Here is an 8200-nt window from a genome sequence, read left to right as displayed (position 1 = left end):
TTAAGTGTTCCCGCAGTTTTCTTGATCAGTATATAATCTCGCGGTGGACGTATACATCCTCTCAGAATGGCCGAGTGGTCTAATTTGCCAGACTTAAGGTGTTGTTCCCTTGAAGAGTGTAGAAGGGTTTTCTGGTCTCCTGATGGAGGCATGGGTTCAAATCCCACTCCTGATAGATTGATTTATAGAATCACCAATGCTAGGAATTGCAAAAGTGTTCTTTTCACACTTGTGTGTAATGCATTTTGCAGCCAAATTACATAAACATGAGGAAATGCCTGGCAGAGAGACTCCTTTTGATGGCCGGTTAGCTCAGTTGGTTAGAGCGTGGTGCTAATAACGCCAAGGTCTTGGGTTCGTTACCCACATCGGCCAAGACCGATCGTAGGTGCTCATCCGTCTAGTTCAAGTCCTGTTTTTTGAATGTTTGACATGAAACTCCCTGAAGGCAAGCGTAGTAGTGCACTTAAGCAGTGGTAGGATCCACAAGACTTCATCAAGCCGTGTCAAAGTCGGCCATCTACATGCACACGGGAAAATGTCCTTTCGCCGCTTTGCTTTTCTCAGAACACTTCATTTGCATTCTGTCCTCTGATAGTTTCAACTCGTGGGCTCCTGCCAATTCCTTATTACACAGACTTGGAGAGGGAAGCAATGCCAGTGGCTTCAAGAATCAACGCAAGTTTCATGAATGGCACATCTAAGCCATGGTGCCAACCAGACATTGAGCTGTTGGTCACCTCGACTCGGTTGCATAAGTGTTGAAAGTCACGGATTCCCGCAATTCTGTGGCCGCATTCTCAAGGCTATCTTCTATAATACACCTCTCAAAAAAATAAGGGAACAAGTAATCATCACAGCATAATACCAAGTCAGTTACAGTTCAGGCATATTAATCTGTACAGTTAGGAAGCCTAAGCGGTTGTGAATCACTGTCTCTTGTTTTGGTGCAAATGAAAGTGACAGCAGGTGCACCGGAGATAGGCAACAGCAAGACAACCCCAAAAAGGGAATGGTTTTGCTGGTGGTGGCCACAGACGATTGCTCTCTCCTTATCCTTCCTGACTGATTCTTCTCTAGTTTTGCCTTTTGCTAGTGTCCTTGTCACTACTGGAATTATGAGGTGCTCCCTGCAGCCCATTCAGGTTGCACAGGTAGTCCAGCTCCTCCAGTATGGCACATCCATACGTGCCGTCTGAAGAAAGTTTGCTGTGTCTCCCAGTACAGTCTCAAAAGCATGGAGGTGGGAGAGTTACGAATTATGCAATGTACGGTGAAGATCTTGAGGTTTCCTAGATTTTGATCACGGAGATCCGATGTGTGATTTAAGTGTTCCCGCAGTTTTCTTGATCAGTATATAATCTCGCGGTGGACGTATACATCCTTTCAGAATGGCCGAGTGGTCTAATTTGCCAGACTTAAGGTGTTGTTCCCTTGAAGAGTGTAGAAGGGTTTTCTGGTCTCCTGATGGAGGCATGGGTTCAAATCCCACTCCTGATAGATTGATTTATAGAATCACCAATGCTAGGAATTGCAAAAGTGTTCTTTTCACACTTGTGTGTAATGCATTTTGCAGCCAAATTACATAAACATGAGGAAATGCCTGGCAGAGAGACTCCTTTTGATGGCCGGTTAGCTCAGTTGGTTAGAGCGTGGTGCTAATAACGCAAAGGTCTTGGGTTACATCCCCACATCGGCCAAGACCGATCGTAGGTGCTCATCCGTCTAGTTCGAGTCCTGTTTTTTGAATGTTTGACATGAAACTCCCTGAAGGCAAGCGTAGTAGTGCACTTAAGCAGTGGTAGGATCCACAAGACTTCATCAAGCCGTGTCAAAGTCGGCCATCTACATGCACACGGGAAAATGTCCTTTCGCCACTTTGCTTTTCTCAGAACACTTCATTTGCATTCTGTCCTCTGATAGTTTCAACTCATGGGCTCCTGCCAATTCCTTATTACACAGACTTGGAGAGGGAAGCAATGCCAGTGGCTTCAAGAATCAACGCAAGTTTCATGAATGGCACATCTAAGCCATGGTGCCAACCAGACATTGAGCTGTTGGTCACCTCGACTCGGTTGCATAAGTGTTGAAAGTCACGGATTCCCGCAATTCTGTGGCCGCATTCTCAAGGCTATCTTCTATAATACACCTCTCAAAAAAATAAGGGAACAAGTAATCATCACAGCATAATACCAAGTCAGTTACAGTTCAGGCATATTAATCTGTACAGTTAGGAAGCCTAAGCGGTTGTGAATCACTGTCTCTTGTTTTGGTGCAAATGAAAGTGACAGCAGGTGCACCGGAGATAGGCAACAGCAAGACAACCCCAAAAAGGGAATGGTTTTGCAGGTGGTGGCCACAGACGATTGCTCTCTCCTTATCCTTCCTGACTGATTCTTCTCTAGTTTTGCCTTTTGCTAGTGTCCTTGTCACTACTGGAATTATGAGGTGCTCCCTGCAGCCCATTCAGGTTGCACAGGTAGTCCAGCTCCTTCAGGATGTCACATTCATCCGTGCTATCAGAAGAACCAGAAGGACCAGTATCTGCTTTTTTGTGCGAGGAGGAACAGGAGGAGCATTGCCTGAGCCCTCCAAAATGACCTCCAGCGGTCTACTGGTGTGCATGTTTCTGACTAAACTGTCAGAAACAGACTCTATGAGGGTGGCACGAGGGCCCGTCATCCTCTAGTGGGACCTGTGCTCACAGCCCAGCACCGTGCAGCTCGATTGGTATTCGTGAAAAAGTCTGGAGGCACCGTGGTGAACGTTATTCTGTCTGCAACATCATCCAGCATGATCGGTTTGGCTGCTGGTTTGGAGAGAAACACAAAGTGCCCTCTGTGTATTCACTATGCCACCATCAACAACTCTGACCTGGTCATATATACACTCACCTAAAGGATTATTAGGAACACCTGTTCAATTTCTCATTAATGCAATTATCTAACCAACCAATCACATGGCAGTTGCTTCAATGCATTTAGGGGTGTGGTCCTGGTCAAGACAATCTCCTGAACTCCAAACTGAATGTCTGAATGGGAAAGAAAGGTGATTTAAGCAATTTTGAGCGTGGCATGGTTGTTGGTGCCAGACGGGCCGGTCTGAGTATTTCACAATCTGCTCAGTAACTGGGATTTTCACGCACAACCATTTCTAGGGTTTACAAAGAATGGTGTGAAAAGGGAAAAACATCCAGTATGCAGCAGTCCTGTGGGCGAAAATGCCTTGTTGATGCTAGAGGACAGAGGAGAATGGGCCGACTGATTCAAGCTGATAGAAGAGCAACTTTGACTGAAATAACCACTCGTTACAACCGAGGTATGCAGCAAAGCATTTGTGAAGCCACAACACGTACAACCTTGAGGCGGATGGGCTACAACAGCAGAAGACCCCACCGGGTACCACTCATCTCCACTACAAATAGGAAAAAGAGGCTACAATTTGCACAAGCTCACCAAAATTGGACAGTTGAAGACTGGAAAAATGTTGCCTGGTCTGATGAGTCTCGATTTCTGTTGAGACATTCAGATGGTAGAGTCAGAATTTGGCGTAAACAGAATGAGAACATGGATCCATCATGCCTTGTTACCACTGTGCAGGCTGGTGGTGGTGGTGTAATGGTGTGGGGGATGTTTTCTTGGCACACTTTAGGCCCCTTAGTGCTAATTGTCATCGTTTAAATGCCACGGCCTACCTGAGCATTGTTTCTGACCATGTCCATCCCTTTATGACCACCATGTACCCATCCTCTGATGGCTACTTCCAGCAGGATAATGCACCATGTCACAAAGGTCGAATAATTTCAAATTGGTTTCTTGAACATGACAATGAGTTCACTGTACTAAACTGGCCCCCACAGTCACCAGATCTCAACCCAATAGAGCATCTTTGGGATGTGGTGGAACGGGAGCTTCGTGCCCTGGATGTGCATCCCACAAATCTCCATCAACTGCAAGATGCTATCCTATCAATATGGGCCAACATTTCTAAAGAATGCTTTCAGCACCTTGTTGAATCAATGCCACGTAGAATTAAGGCAGTTCTGAAGGCGAAAGGGGGTCAAACACAGTATTAGTATGGTGTTCCTAATAATCCTTTAGGTGAGTGTATGTCCCAGGGCATCATCCTGTGTCTGGTCCATAGCGAAATCGGATACCCGGTTGAAGGCGGGATCCAGTGTCGGGCCTTCCACTGGAAGAAGGAGAGAGGAGGTGAGTCCCAGAACTCGTTCCTTCCCCTGGGTCCAACAGGGTACTGTTGGCTGCTACACGACTGGAGTCAGAGGGAAGGCTGTCCCTGCCCCTCTCATCACCTGCAGTCACTAATGGTGATCGGTCCCCAGAGACATGTCCCAATTGTGCCCCAGCCAAATCAGACAATGAGAGCCTAGGATCTTTAATATTGGACAGAAATTCAGAGCCTCTGGGTTGTCCTCCGGTCCCATCTTTGGAATCTGCAGACCTGCCCAAGCCGGGTTTGCTGCGGCCACAGCAGGGTTAGGTGCAGGAGCTGGTACTTGAAGTTGCTGGACAAGCGTCTCGAGAGTTTGTTGTTTTTGAGCCTGCAGCTTCACCACTGGGGCCAACAACTGTTCCACTAGAGACGCCTCCATAGCTGTCCTTCCGGGTACAGAGTTCAGGGTAAGTATGTCACAAAGCTTCCCCACATTGGCCACCAAATGTAAATGCCGGACACAATAAACGGAGAGAGTCTCGGGTTCCGGCGGTGTCCGAGCTTTATTGGGGTTCACAATAGTCCAACAGAAAAAAACACAAAAAGGGGAAAACAAGGCAAAACCAGCACACAAGACATCCACACAAACAGGGTGCTCCGGGCAGTCACAATAAAGTCTCCCTCGGGGAAGGAGAGGGATTAAATAGATGAAGCACACCTGCCAATGACGTCACAGTCGCCTCAGTGATCATTGCCTGCAGCCGTGAGCTCACAAGCTGTCTGCGAAGCAGCGGACAACACGGCTGCAACACATGAGCACCTAATTAGTGTGCGTCAGCAGCAGCCATGCCGTGACAGACAGTGTCCTGCCAAAATCACAATAAGATGTATAAAAGTACAGAAAAACAAAATGTAATAAACTATAAATGATCTTTAATACATAGAACTAAAGAAAATAGGTTTAGTGTTTACAGATTCCTTTTTGGAAATACAATGACATGCATTACAAATGAGTATTTACATTTTATTTACAGCTGGTGCTCATGTGTCACTGTGCCCCTCAGGCTGTGGCAGGCGGTGACATATTGGGCAGCCAGGGAGGCTGTGTGTCCCTCCTCCAGGAGGACTGACCATTTTTATTTTTTCTCAGTTTTGTCAAAGGTAGGGTGGCATTCATTATTTTGTTAAGGAATGTGTCCCTTATTTTGGGCATATTTATTGCATTGCAGGAGGAAGTGCAACTCTCTCTCTCTGTCTCTTTCTCTCTCTGTGTGCGTCCGTCTGTCACTGGAGGCGTTTGTCGTCCCCGTCCAGTGACACCCTCTTAACTCCCCCGGCCCCCTGGAGCGTGACCTACAGCCGAAGGGAGCGCCTGAGGGCTGGTTGGAAGCATCTTGGACTCGGGTTCCTCTTCATCACCAGAAGGGGGAGCCGGAGTAGATTCCTGCAGAGATTGACACTTGTTTTTTTGTTTCAGCAGAAACAGTGCGGAGGCGACCCAAATCCTGCTGTGGGGAGGTGTTTAAAAAAAAAAAGTTTTATCTTCTTCATAATGACATTATCCTTCAAGAAAAGACAAAGGGCATCAGATGATCAATACGTTAATACATCTCTTATAATCTCTCTTTAAAATACCAACTATTACAATGTTAACCATACATAAACAAAACAACCTATGCTTTTGTTTTTAATGTTGCTAGATCTCACAGTGATAAAATAAGGAAGATATGGTTTAACCAAAAAAGTTGATAAAACATTTCTTGGCAGAGCGCAAACAGAGGACATGTAAATAGGCTGACATTAAATTAAAGATAAGATTCTAAATAAGCTATCTTTTCTCTTCAGTCATGATGAGGAAAAATTGATAACTTGAATAATTTCATTCAGAATGACAAAGTTGCTCAATGTAAGCGCATTTTTCAGAGTAACGTTAGCACAGCTTCCTACAAATTGTCTGATAGATAAGATTAAAAAAGAAATCAGCTATCGGCTATGTTACAAATGAGAATTATACTATTAATATTGTACATTTATGATCATTATGTTTGTAGTTTGGATATGTCGATAATATATTTGACAGTAAATGGGTTTTATACGGTGTGTCCAAAAAAACTAAACAAAAACCCATCCCAATTTGCGTTACGTGATCGGGACCACTCCGTGGACCACAGTGCCGAGGTCCGGACCACTCAGTCGCTGTGGTCCAGACCTTGGACCAAAAAATGTTACAACCCCTACTGCTCCGCTGTGTCAGTTGTTTCTGTAACTGAATCACAAAACTGGGTTTTGATGTGCTCCCCACGTGCGTGTTTACAACGTCACTGAAGAAAAAAAACATCGAATCTGGAACACTGACGAGAATTGGAAGAAGCCGTGGCTGTGGCTAACTGTGTCTGTGAGTAGTATAGATGGCAGCATCACTTATTTTGACAGCCGGAAGTCCCGCCCTCCCTATGTACCTTTGAACTGGAACTCCTCTCTCCTTCCCAGCACCCCCCTGGGTTACTCTTTGACCCTCCCTCCTTATGTACCATTGAACCGGAACTCCTCTCTCCTTCCCAGCACCCCCCTGGGTTACCATTTGACCCTCCCTTGTCAGCCATCTTGGATGATATCGGCCATTTTGACTGATATCGGCCATTTGTAAGGTCATAGGTCATCTGGTAAGATGGTAGCCATTTTGTTAGGGTGACATCCATCATGGTGAATGTCCAAGGGCACCTCACACTGCTGGTGTGGAGGTGTAATGTTTAATAGCATAAACTGTGTTTTTAAGGTTATATTGTTTTATGACACTGTTTAAGTAAATAAAAAGAGAATAAGAAAAGTTTTAAATACATATATATATTTAAAGTTATATTGTTTTATGATACTATTTTAGTAAATAAAAAGAGAATAAAAGTTTTAAATACAGATATATATATATATAATCAATAGGTTATATTGTTTTATGATACTGTTTTAGTAAATAAAAAGAGTATAAGAAAAGAAAAGTTTTATATTTTATTTTAGGTTATAATGTTTTATGATTTGTTTTAGTAAATTAAAAAATAAGAAAAATAAAAGTTGTATATACACATATATATTTTATTTTAGATTATGTTTGATTATACTGTTTTAGTAAATTAAAAAATAAGAAAAATAAACGTTTTATATATATTTAAGGTTACACTGTTTTATGATACAGTTTTAGTAAATTAAAAAGAAAAATTAATATTTACCCAGAGTGGGATTTGAACCCACATGTGTATTTAGTTTATATGTTTTATGATTAGGGTTAGGATGATACTGTGTTTGCAAAATAAAAAGGTAAGAAAAAATCGATTAAGAAATGTATAGACTTACATATATTGCATGTCATTACATATATATTGAAGCAAACACAGATAAACACACATACCTATATCTCTTTAGTTTATATTTATCAATAGACAATAGAGAACAACAGTGAAATATATAGAATTATATCTGTTCATTTTGACCAGCACTGTACTTATTATATTTGTTACATTAGTGAATGCTCAAATGTAGCCTTAACATGTATCATATTTAAGAATATACTGCATTTCATTCCATTACACACACACACACAAACATATATATATATATCTTGTTAGGTTTTATTTATCAATAGACACTAAAGACATGCACACCACTTTTCTTAGAGAGACACAGTGAAGCACTATTTGTGAATACTCATATGTAATAAATAATATATGTATATATGATTTGTTTGTGCTCAAATGTATAGAATTAATAAAATACACACACACACACACACAATGGTGACTTTTATTGTGGCAAACAAGCATTTTACAACATGGAACATAGTCAGAAGTAGAAAAAGATACTCCATGAAATGTTGTATAGATACTTGTAATCATTAATTTCTGGTTCACAACACCAACATTGGACAGAAACAAACACTGACCTGTACGGAGTAATGTCATTTCCAGCATATTCCATATATATTCTATTCAGTCTTTCACTCTTGGCTTCTTTTTCAAAGTTATACCAGGTTCTGGCG

At 42.5% G+C, this 8200-nt stretch overlaps 2 non-coding genes across 2 annotated transcripts; both read left to right on the top strand.

The window, feature by feature from the left end:
* The first annotated feature begins 301 nt into the window (after nt 1-301).
* Nucleotides 302-375, top strand: trnai-aau (transfer RNA isoleucine (anticodon AAU)). The gene has a single exon. It is a non-coding gene; the product is annotated as a tRNA-Ile (tRNA).
* A 1251-nt stretch (nt 376-1626) lies between these two features.
* trnai-aau (transfer RNA isoleucine (anticodon AAU)) lies at nt 1627-1700 on the top strand. Its single transcript has one exon. It is a non-coding gene; the product is annotated as a tRNA-Ile (tRNA).
* Nucleotides 1701-8200: the final 6500 nt, after the last annotated feature.

The sequence above is a fragment of the Amia ocellicauda genome, chromosome 12 (genome assembly GCF_036373705.1).
Source record: "Amia ocellicauda isolate fAmiCal2 chromosome 12, fAmiCal2.hap1, whole genome shotgun sequence".
In the NCBI taxonomy this organism is placed as follows: Eukaryota; Metazoa; Chordata; class Actinopteri; order Amiiformes; family Amiidae; genus Amia; species Amia ocellicauda.
Note: the sequence above shows the minus strand (reverse complement) of the source record. Positions and strands in the feature narration are given on the sequence as shown.